We start from the raw sequence: 12,483 nt of genomic DNA on the forward strand, positions 1-12,483 counted from the left end.
AAAAAATTATAATATAAAAAAATGTTTAAAAATTTGGACTTGTAAAGCACCCAAGTCTCTCAATGTTTGTCATGGGAAATATTACTTTTTTTATGTTTTATTTCCATAAACACTAAAATCCTAGCCGGCTGTATTAAAGGGGGAGCAAACTCCCAGGCACTGCCTTTTAAGGCTGACTCAAAGCACTAAAGTGTCTGAAATATATGTGAAACCCAAAATCTTACACTTTCCTTGAATAATGATTGAGCTTTGCAGAAGGAAAATCTGACCCATAGGTTTCATATATTTGTTCACGAGATGGTATGGAATTTTAATGAAAGGACTCAGAGCATAAATTGTGTAGCTGATGAGCTTCTCAAATCACTGATACAAATATCTTAATACTCTTCATCCCTGGTTACATCCTTGTCTCCCAACTTCATCGTAACTCAACAAATAGAGTCCTAAATAAAAATGACCTCAGGGTAAGTATCATGCACTGAATCTTTTTCTATTACAGCGCAGCTTACAGAGGAGATAATAAATCCCCTGTATTTACAAGTGTTATTTTAAGGGAGAAAATGCCTTCTTCAATTTTGGTTTTAAAAGTTAAAAATCAATATTTCAGTGATTTTCCAAGATTGTGACTCCATGTTTGTGTAAGATTTTATAGTATTGTAAAGCATGTGCTTCATAACTCACCATTTGCTCATGTGGGTTTTGGAGGTGTATGATATTCATGCTTCAGCTATGATTTGAACATGTGGTTTATTGTTTTAATTACCAAATATTTTCAAAAGGAAAAGAAATATATCTTTGGGGGAAGATCTATAATGCCTGGTTTTCTTCTAAAAAGACACTTGTAGAGAATACTATCTCCTTGAGAAAAAAAAAGGCAAAAGAGAAATGCAAATTAAATCTTTAACATACTTGAAAAAGTCTTATTCTGTTATGCCAAATTTAATTTCCTATATTTAATGAATCTGTGTTAGGCAATACTTTGTTTAGCTAATTTGTTCTATTTTCACTAGCCTACTTTTATGAGAGAATTCCGACATTTTAAGTCTTGCTCTAACCGAATTATTTTCATCGTTGCTCCTCTTAGTTCTAGGAGTTGGCTGTTGACAAATCAGGTGGTTGAGGATGAGAACATGGCAACATTACTCATGATGAGGACATGAAACATAGCAAGCAATTACAGAGTGATTAACTTCCCATCAGTTTTGGGGAGAGTACAGGAAACAGATTTGCAGGATTTACAGAGAAACACCAGGCAAACATAATTTGACTAGCAATGGCTGATGGAGATTTATGAGAGGGAGGATTTGCGTAAGCAATTCAGTGGAGGGATTTTGAGGACCACGTAAACTGGCAAACATAATGAAATACATTCTATCCCTGGGGACTCAAATATTCCCTTGCAGTACCAGGGCCTAAGACACTGATTAAAATGCTGATTTGTGTTACAAGGAATACCTTTAAAACAAAACTATAGTCATCAGAATATTAACTGTGGCTCTAACACTACAAATAGTGTTTTTCATAATAATGAATCTTACCGTGTAGTTATTTTCTGCTAGGGTGCAGTAGGACTAAAGTCACGCTACTGACATTTCTCTAAAGATACTTTGTTCTGTCAGTTAATACATATTCATGAGCACCACAGATTGTGCTAGATGCTGAAGTAACAATGGTGCGCAAAATCCGGTACAGTCTCTCCCCTCTTACAGCTTGAGGTATGTAATGGAGGACATAGGCATTAATCACATAAGAACTCAAATACATGTTATTTTAGAACTGAGATAAGTAAAACAAATGGTGTGGCTATGAGAGTAAGTGATAGGGGAATTCGCTAAAATAAATGCAAGGGAGGCAGATTCCCAAATTTTTACATACTCTTTTTTTAAGTTGAAAATTCTCAAATCAGTTATTCTTGCATCTTGTTTGTCCTCTCTTCCATTTTATAAAATTCATAGAATTTTAGTATAATTTTTAATCCTATGCCCTTTCCTCAGTGAGATTGTTGTTTTCCAAAGACGAGAAACACATTTTCTTGTAAGATAATTGATGTTATTGGCACAGCTTCCTCATTTTAAGGTGGGCCTATGATGATTTTGTCTGTGCAGTCTCCATTTACCTTTCATCATGAGAGGACCCAACTTTGCACCAGGGAGTTATGCTTTGTCATGGTGGTGGAAATGTCAGTGGAGGTCCCTAATGTCTGCTGGCTAAGTCAGTTCATCCATATCCTTCCAACAAAGCTCTCTTCTGTTAGTCAAAGTCGCTCTATGTCTCTCGCAACCAACTATTTCTATTGGATAAAGCATGTTTAATGAAGCAAAGTGTTAAATATATCCCACGGCAATTAGGATATGTTAATTGATAGGACTTTTTATAATCCTATTGACTGAATAGGCCACAGCTGATTCTGAACTGAGCGGATTTTATTTTGAGGAGCTATGTTGCTAGAACATACTCACAAATATATATGGTGGACTCAAATTTTATATAACCAAGAAACATTTGCAATGTTCTACATAGAATGATGGAGAGAAAAATTTGGATGCTGAAATCTGGGCCCCTTCCTACCTAGATACATTAATTGCAAATACATCCTCATGCCTCAATTCTAATTTGAAATTGTCACCTTGGCACAGCCAGAAATCACCATACCAATGATGGCCTGATGGTTCTGACAGAAGTACCACATAAGAGCTGCCAATCAAGAGCTTACATATCTGTCATGGGCTCAGTTTGATTTCCATGCATGATTTCTTCTTGTTCACTGACTTAAGTACACCTTTCAGCTTTTGTAGTGGGGAAGCTTCCATTGATATGAAAGCCAGTGTCACAGTGAATATTGGAGAGTTTCCAACCCAGCAATGTTTTGGGATAAAAACATGCTGTGGTTTTAGTTTCCATAAATAATAAGGGTTTCCCCTTATTTATTTGTCTGAATATTTATCTGCAGCACACATGCCTTTGATGGTCTTAACCACCTAATTAGAAGTTTCTATACAATATATCCTACTGGTCCATTTTAATGGCTACTTTTGGATTTTACTCACCTTAAGTGTCTGTTCACTTTTTTTGTTCTTTTGTGACCCAAACACATCTTGTGTCCCAAAGAAATTGATTTCTGTGAAAAACTCAATTTTCTAAAAACCTTGTGAAGATGATAAAACTACACCTCATGTAGATTTTCTTTTTAAATAAAAAAAATATTCTAATTGACACTATATATAAAATTCAGGTTGCTTTAGTTATAATACCTGCCAAATAACATAGGTATCTTTTGCAGTAAAGAGAAATGCTAGGTAATGCTCTCTCGCACTCAGGTTATTATGACATGTTTTGAAGCTGTGTATGAACCCCCATCCTGAGAGGACCAGCAACCTAACTGCACAAAAGTATCTCCTGAAATAGCTTATTTCATAAAACTCTTATCTTTTATTTTATGTCTTGGTAACTCAAGGGAGGCTGCCTTAATTGTTTATATAAAAGAAAAAGTGATAGGTTGTAAAGTGCCTTCATGAAATTGTAGACATTAGGCAAAAAAATCAGGGTGTGAACAAACCTGTATGTTTTCAACCTCTACCCTATCTCAGGCTCTCTTCTAGAATAAATACTTGGGACATGTCAAATCTAACAGCTCTGGGCCTGGACACACTTGAATTTAGATCTCAGTTCTATCACTTTCAAATTGTGTGGTCTGAGGCACAAAATGCCACCTCCTTGTAGCTCCAGTTTTAGTAGTCAGAATAACCTTATAGGGTTGTTCTGAAGAGTTAAAAAGGGATATAAATCATTTATCACTGGAGGACACAGGTTAGAGCCACGTAAGAAATGGTAGCCATTATTACCTTTCTCAATCCTCACAATAACCAGGAAGGTAGTAGTCATTATCACCCTTTGTTGATTAGTAGGAGACTGAAGTTCAGGTAGGCTAAGTAAAGCTCCCAAGCTTGCATCAGTGGTGAGACAGCTGGAACGCATTTTGAATCCAAAGTAAATTCTTTTTGTGTGCTGTTTAGAAACATTCCATATTCAGGGAGCACCCTCCTTTAGATTACTCAAATTTGTGATTATGCCCTATTCAGATGGAAAAGCGGGTGAAACAAACAAGGGTAGGTTCGGTGCTTTCTGTAGTAAGTCCATAAACTGGATATTGATCACCCTGCAACTGTCCCGTAAAGTACTGCAACTATGTTTTAAAGGGCTGATCTCCATATCTTGTCTCTGAACACCTTGTGGACACTTATCTTTGTATCCCTGACACCTAACACAGTGTTTGATATTTAGTAGGTGCTCAAGAAATGTCCACAGGATAAATGAAATTACTGTGACGGCATAGGTATACAGGCCAGGGAAGGTGCTTGTAACATAGAAGGCTATCTATCATAAATCTTGCCTTCTCTCCTTCCAGTTGAGGTCCCCCTGCTGAAGAGAAGACTTCTTTCATTGGCCCCGATGGAAACCCTGCCTGCTCATTCTGATGCTGTTGTGATCTCTTATTTTCCATACAAGTGGAAATAAAGGGCCTGCAGGTGGGTTTGAAACAAACTAGTTGGAGGTTTTCTTTTCTAAATTCAGAAGTGTGAATCACTAAGTCTAAACTACAGATAAGATAGGCATTTCTATATGTAGAATTTTAGAAACGGATTGTTAGAAAAAGTTGGAGAATCTCTCAACTATAAACTTTAGAGTAAGGGGCCTGGAAATCATGTGCTACAGAATTTAGACACTACTTTGCCTGAATTACCTTTACTAGCCTTAGGAATATAGACACCTATACTGTCATTGTCCATATTTACTAGTATACTCCTAGGGTTATTTTTCTTCTTTTTTGCATTGCATAGGAATCCTCAATACAGAGTGGGCTGTTGAATACCAGTCTGAAGTAAATGAAAACTAATGTTAAGGAAGCAACATACACTGCAGGAATTAATCTTGATTCTTGAAGTTGTGTTGTGAAAAGGGAATGATTTATATACCTTTCTCTGGCCAGAGCCCCAGAGTATCCCTAAGACAGAACCTGGAGCCCCATGGAATGCTTGACATTACTAGCATCTAGTTATGTTTCAAGCATGTTTCTCTTTGAATAAATAAATATTCAGGACTTAAATTAGACAAGGGATCTAAAAAAGAAATGAGTAAGGTCTATATCATTTTTTATTTTGTCACTGTCACTCAAGGATATACTTGGCTGCAGATACTTGCAACAGTTTATTTTAGTATTATAGAAAATATGGATGTAGCAAAGGACTGGGTTGCTCAAACATTTCCTCTCAGAGTGTACTGATTGCCTAACAGAGTGCACTTACTTCAGGGGATCAGTGACAAAGGAAATTGAAATGCTTTATATTTAGAACATAATATAATTTTTATCTTCTGTGCCATAGCTTAGTTGTGTTAACAATATAAAATTAATATAAAATATTTTATCTTACTTATGTTCCCCAAAATCTAAAAATTCAAGTCCCCACAACGATGGGCCATGATTATCCTGGACTGATGCCTTCTTGTGCTCTCTGCTCACCATGACTTCTCCCCAGTTTGAGAAGCATAGGTTTACTGGATGTGTGGAGTTCATTAGGAAATTCAAAGGAACATTCTAAGGTGTTTTTAAGAGGCTACATGGTTCCATGGAAGAATGTCAAGGTTGATCCTCATGTTTTTAGAAGGGAAGATAAAAATAAATACCTCTCCATCCATTTTATATGTAACATGGAATGGATAATATGGTCTATTGCAGTTGAGATATTTGTAACTGCATTCCTAATCATTCCTTGAGATTTGCCCTCAACTCAAGACAGACAATTTAAACTACCTGCCTGATATTTATGATTTACCATCTTATTAGGCACCTTAATCCCCAAGGTATTAAAATGCAACTTGGCTTAACTAGATGTCTGCTTGCTTTTCCTAGACCTGTCAATGTTACTACTGGAAACTCAGGCTCAGACTTGCAGGGTCCTCTTTTTTCTGATCCCCTATTTTCAGTTAAGGACCAAATTCCCCAGATCTGGACTCTGCCATGTCCCTTCATTCCTTTCTTTTACTACCACCTCATTTTTCTTGCCTGGGCTGGTCACTTAATAATTTGTATCTCAACTTCTCCATTCACCCTACTCCATGCTTTCCTTCCTATTACTGCCATAGTTATCTTTCTGAATTCCAGATCAGGGCGTCATTCCTCACTAAAAAACAAACAGAACACAATAGAACAGAATGCTTTAGCAGCTTTTAGTAATAAATTAGATAAAAATTCTTCGCTTTGGGTGCAAGCTCTTTACTATATGGTTTCTTAATTTCTCTTTTTATCCATAGACCTCATGTTTCAGTGAATTATAATATGCTTCTGGTTTCTTGAGCATTCCATACTTTAGCCTTTAGCCAACTACCATTCATCTCCTTGAATTGTATATCATGTAAATATCCTTGAAGTCCAGTATGGCTGTCTTTGTTTACTCCACAGTCCATTTTCTATACTGGTCTCTGCTCCAAATCAGATACAGAGTTTGATAACTATTTATTAAAGAAAACTAGACTAATTTCAATTTTATATCATTCTTTCCATAGTAATTTATTGAATATCTACTACTGTGAAAATGAATAAAGGAATCCTCATTCAAAATGGAGTGAGGAATCCATGAAGGGAGAGTTCTCATACACCACGACTCATCACAGTCTGCATACCCAGCAGAGAGAAGAAAGATTTCCTCTCAGGCTGGCAACAGCAAGCTGCCCAGACCTGCAGTCAATGAGAAGCTGCCACCACTTCAAACTCTTTTTCCCCCATAAAAAGATGCTCTCCCACTCTGTTATCTAGACTTGCTTATTGTTCACCATAGTTTGCATGTCCCAAACTGCAAATAAACTATTCCCAAATAAACTCATTTGCTTTACTATTCCCAAATAAACTCATTTGCTGCTCAGTAATCTTTGTTGTTTGATTTTTAGGGTTGACATTACATGGTGTCAGAAGTGGAATCTGAAGATGAACCCCTGAGGAACTAACAACGCCAGGCATGGTGTATGGTACCCACTTCAGCCTCTTGCATTCTCTCTGAGTCATCTTTTTCCTTTTGGTTTGGTAGGCCTCCTGTCAGAGACAAGCCTCCTTTTGGTTGAGCTCTATGATTTTATTCTTGAAGGTATCAGCCTTTTAGTGGCTACCCATTTTTTTGCTGAACCTCTGGTTTTAAAGTATGGAATCTAAATACTTTCCAGAGGGTCCTCTTTCTGGGACCCTGGCCAGTTTTGTGTTCAAAACTATGGCTGTTCCTCATGTACATTCTTAACCAAATGGACCAACTTAACCAAAGATAATTTAGAACTCCAGTAGCCACTGTGGAGAACAGTTGACCTCACCAAACTTGTTTTTCCACAACCAGATTAGAAGAGGACAGCTCTAAAATTAAACAGACTAAATAGGATGCCTATTTTAATTGGTGTGTGGAGTTTTCCAAACATATCCAAGAGTCTAAAATCACCTCTTTGCAAAATAAGATTTCTAAATTAACCAAGAGAAACAAACAATTCAAAGTAGAGACAAGGGCTTCTGAGGTCACCTTTTCCCTTCTCTGTCCTCCTTGTCTCTATCTAGTACCAGCTTCCTCTTTCCTTCCCGAACCACTCCCACATCCTCTATACTCCCTACTTCCTTATCTACCAAACTATGGGTCATAATTAAAGAATTTACTAAACGCAGGGAGAATCCTTAAAATTGTTTATGAATGGATTACCTTCTGAGATTAGTGAATTAAAAAAACAAAAACACCTTAAAGTATCTTCTAAGGTCTCTTTTTGCATTTATCTATGTGTTTATGAATGTCTATGTATGTACCTATTTCTCAGAAATACGTATGTACCTATTTATTATTATTTATTATTATGTACATACCTATGTATGTACCTATTTCTCAGAAATAAATAGACACCAACCCAAATGTTTTTCAGGTTCACATGATTTGTAGAAATATTGGGTATAAAAGCTATTTTTAGCTTGTTGGTTCAATTAAAATGTGTGTCCTTGGAGTTCTCACCATTAAATATAAAACTTTTGTTCTACCTAGGTTTACTAAAAGTGCAGTAAGTTCATGTTATTTCTTTTACAAAATTTGTGAGCAAGAAAATAGCTTAGGCTGATGGCTAGTCGTCTAATGTCTCATTAAGTTTTTTTGGGTAATCTAAACATAATTGTTAAGAACAAGTAAATTAAAATAAATTTAAGTAGGATAAAAAGGTTTTAAGTAAACTTTTTAGTTTCACTAATACATTTTGGTTACCTGAAACTTTAGTTTTGCTAAAGTTAAAATAAATGATAGGTACTCATTGAATATTGCCATCATTTCTAAATAAGATAGAAAATGGAAAAATTACTGAACATAGGTTTATCCAATTTTGGTTTCTTTTTACAGAGAGACAAAAAGATATTTGGGTCTATAAATGAACATGCTTTGTGCCACACTGAAAAGTTGTACTATGAAGGAGCATATGTTTCTAGAAATTTTGAGTTGTATTCATGAAATCACCAACCTACGTGCTAATGTAAAAGTTCATAATTGCTTTCTTGCTTAGTTTTCACTAAAAAATAAGGTTTCTAAGGGTTAAGGATTCTAGTTAAGGTTTCTAAGTGTTAACAATTCTAGTTAACATATGTAATTAAAGCTACTAGAAATAATAAGGGAAACAACTCTGTATACAAAGAAAGGAGGGTATGTTTTTTGGTTAGAAAGGTATGAGGAAAAAAAGAAAAAGTATGAGGTGCAGATACATTTTTGTTGAGGGAAATAGAAGGGACAGACTAAGATAGACATAGAAAGTTGTAGAAGGTCTATAAAAATGAAATCTTGGGAAAAATTTTTATGTATGATCAAGCTAGATAAAATTTTTTATAAGGGTTTCAAAAACAAGCTTTAATATTAATAGGGTATTTATGTAAAATTAAACCTTATTTTTTCTTTGATAAAAAGACAAATTTTTCTTGGAATACTGGTCTGCTTTTAATAACAGATTGTAAAAAGGTTTCCTTTATCTTTTAAAGTAATCTGGCTTTTAGGGGTGCCTGGGTGGCTCAGTCGGTTGAGAGTCCGACTTCGGCTCAGGTCATGATCTCGCGGTCCGTGAGTTCGAGCCCCACGTCGGGCTCTGTGCTGACAGCTCAGGGCCTGGAGCCTGTTTCAGATTCTGTGTCTCCTTCTCTCTGACCCTCCCCCGTTCATGCTCTGTCTCTCTCTGTCTCAAAAATAAATAAATGTTAAAAAAAATTTTTTAAAGTAATCTGGCTTTAAAAAAAAAAGGATTGTTTCGTTAAAATAATTTTATGTATTTGCTGTCTTCATCAAGTCTTTGAGTATGTAAGTTTTTACTCAGAACCATGTGACTTTCTATATTTCCCTTTTAACATCTTCCATTGTTACCATGGTTAAATGGATAACTAAGTATTGTTTCATAGACTTAGGATCGTATTTAACCAAGTGTTTTAAAACCTTTTGATATTTCTGACAAACTTCCCCAAATCCAATTCTAAATAGTCTTTTTGACCTCGAACTAACTTTGAGTTTTCTAAGAGGTCCCTAACACAGATCTCAATACATTTGTTCTTTCTCCTTGTAAAAAGAGAGAGGTTAAACAGATTAGGCTTATTTGGTATATTAAATTACATGAGAAACATTTTAAAATAAGTGATGATAAACCATCTTAGGTCATGTGATGCAGGTGAATGTGATTAATATAAGTATTATAGAAATTATACGAAATTTCTGAAAATCTGGTATCTTGGCATAATGCTATCAGTCATAATTCCAGTTATTATCTTAAAATCTTATACAGAAAACCAAATTTTCTCGTCAATTCCATTATAATGAACTTGCATCAGATCTTTAATAATGGGCATTTTAAGTCTTGTCATTTTCAGGGAGTTACAGTTTTACTCTAATGCTTTTACAAAAGTGAACCTACAGAAGTGATTTGTCTTCAAAGAGACTCAGAAAGAGCTCAGAAAAAGTGCAGGCTTCTGATAACTTTGAGATCATAAAATTGAACTGGGTACAAATTTCCAGAACTAATGAAAAAACTGGATTCAAGCGGAACAAGAATAACATGAGAGAATGAACTGAGGAGGATGATTATCATTTTTATGACTTCTAGTTTTGACACATTGTTGGTCCTTTACTGTTTTGTTTTCAACATTAAAAGGACACCTTCTTCTTTTTAAAATTATCTATGAAATACAGCAATTTGATAAAATATAACTTGGTAAACAAAGATGAAATATCTACTTTTTCTCCCTACCTGGTCCCTTCAGAATTTGGATCACATGGCAATACAGTTAGTTATATGCATAAATTCAATGAGAATCTGTTCTCCTTGTAATAACAAATGGAAATATTGGCTATTTTACCAAGGCTCTGATTGTATTATTTTGAGAGAGATGTGCATAGTCTCAGATTTGACAGGACAGTTTTTAAGAAACAAAGGCTGACTTTATGGAGCCAATAAAGCTCCTCAGAAAAATCACCCTGGCACCTTGCATATAAGGTGCTTCTACGCTTGTGGAAATAGGCCAAATGTAATGCAAACAAATTAGTTTTGCTGTGATTATCCTTGGTAAGAAAAAAAAGGGTAAGTATAGAAAGAAAAATTATGTTTGCACTTTTGTCTATATTAGATTCTAATCCTGTTAATAAACTGTTCTAGATCCTAAATTCTGGTTTTCTCAAATATCTGGCTATGACTCTAACATGTCTGATTTTTTTCCCATGCTTCTGATTTGGAATGAATAAGAACAAAGACTGCCCTTTATCCTCCTTGAAAGAAACTATCCCAGGTCCTCCTCATTACCCAAATGATAGCCAGACTTCAGGGGCTCAATAATGGGATATACATACACAGCTAAACATCTTGTCCTGTACAAACCCTGGAGATTTGCAAGAGAAGCAGCTGACATCAAAGCAGACTGCTTCCACTCAAGACCCTGGATCAAGACTTCATACTTTAAACATAGTCTTTCTTTTTCCCCTTGTTTCCTTTACCCTGGCATTGGCCTGGAAAAATAAAACCTCCACCTATATCTCCCAGGACATTGCTAAGGGGAGCAAACTCTGGAATTTAGAACAATTTTTTTTTTTAAGGCTAAGATCTTGGCCAAGGGGAGAGATGTGAAAATAAACAAAGGAATGGGATTGGAATTCCTGAGTGGGGAGCTCTCTCATATACTACCAGTAGTTACAACTTGTGTGTTTCAACAGAAGGAATATTTCCCCTGGGCCCAGCAGCAGCAAGCTGTCCTTTCCTGCAGCCAGTGTGAAGGTGCCACCCCTTGGAACTCTCTTACTTTCCTCTAGTGAACTGTTGTTCAAAACAGTACCACTCAACTTCTTTTCTCCTCTCCAGGCTTGCATGTCCTGAATTGCAATTCCCAAATAAACTTGCGTGCTGCTTGATAACCTTTGTTGTTTAATTTTTAAGTTTGACACTATATACCAGATCTCTGCTTGGAGCTGGGAATGCAAATGCAATAAGGGGTTTGGTCACAGAACAAAGGAATATCACTACAGTATTCTCTGTATCCTTTCCTGAAAGTAAGAATGGATGTTAAACCATTTTGGCTAATCAACACTTTGCTCTATTTATTAAAAAAAATACAGTGTTGTCTTGGAGACTGGCAACACGAAAGGGCTTTTCCCCACATATAACACTTACCAATGATTTATGAGTTAAGAGAATATTGTTATTGTGTATAGACTCTGCGGAGTGTATGAGGCCTAAAGGGAAGATATTTTCAGGAGCCTAGGAGGCAAATCTGCTCGCCAGTGACAAAAATGCCTAAGTTGGCCACTGTGTGGGAAGGGAAGGCTTATGGGGTGGGAGTTGGGGGACTATCAAGTAGTTTGATATAAACAAAATTTATCAAGCCTGAATTAAAAGGGAGGGAGGCAAGTGAGGTTCTTCATCAAGGACCATCCACAAAGTACAAATATATCATACTAAAATACATCAGCATTTAAATCCAGGAGTAATTTTTCTGAACACCATTTCTGAGATATCTGCCACATAACCGTAATTGCACATAGACTAAGGGGAGTGGCACTAAAAGGTTTGCAAAGAAAATGTACTATCTCAAAATGCCCCCACCCCACCCTCAAATTTTACACTTCTCGCAATCATGCAATAACTATAGCAATTGAAGAGCTAACTATCTAGGGTTGTTGTGTTGCAACATCCTTCCATTATCAGCAAATGTTATAATACCATGGCTATACATTGCGATACTAAGCAGCAGGAAAAAAGCATCAGCTTAAGGAATCTTCTACCAGTTGCCACAGAGAATCTATGAAAAAGGAATAGGTTTTCTAATGCTCCAAGTGACACAGTATGATTAGATTTCTTTTCAGAGCTTGTGATTACATAGCTTTGGTTGGTTGCACTGAGGCCTAATTGTAGATCTAGGTTTTTACTATATTTTGTCACTGATGCCTTGTGGGTTAATTTCCATCT

General features: G+C 36.0%; 1 protein-coding gene and 1 long non-coding RNA gene across 6 annotated transcripts in view; one reads left to right on the forward strand and one right to left on the reverse strand.

Annotated features, from left to right (window-relative positions):
- LOC128315607 (uncharacterized) overlaps positions 1-6,878 on the forward strand; it is a 117,182-nt gene extending 110,304 nt beyond the window's left edge. The window contains exons 3-4 of the long non-coding RNA XR_008298538.1: positions 4,406-4,526; positions 6,562-6,878. This is a non-coding gene — a long non-coding RNA (uncharacterized LOC128315607). The remainder of the gene's footprint in view (positions 1-4,405; positions 4,527-6,561) is intronic.
- Positions 1-12,483, reverse strand: part of ADGRB3 (adhesion G protein-coupled receptor B3) — a 727,056-nt gene that overhangs the window by 14,296 nt on the left and 700,277 nt on the right. The gene's annotated exons all lie outside the window — the stretch shown is intronic.

Source organism: Acinonyx jubatus, chromosome B2, assembly GCF_027475565.1.
Source record: "Acinonyx jubatus isolate Ajub_Pintada_27869175 chromosome B2, VMU_Ajub_asm_v1.0, whole genome shotgun sequence".
Taxonomy (NCBI): Eukaryota; Metazoa; Chordata; class Mammalia; order Carnivora; family Felidae; genus Acinonyx; species Acinonyx jubatus.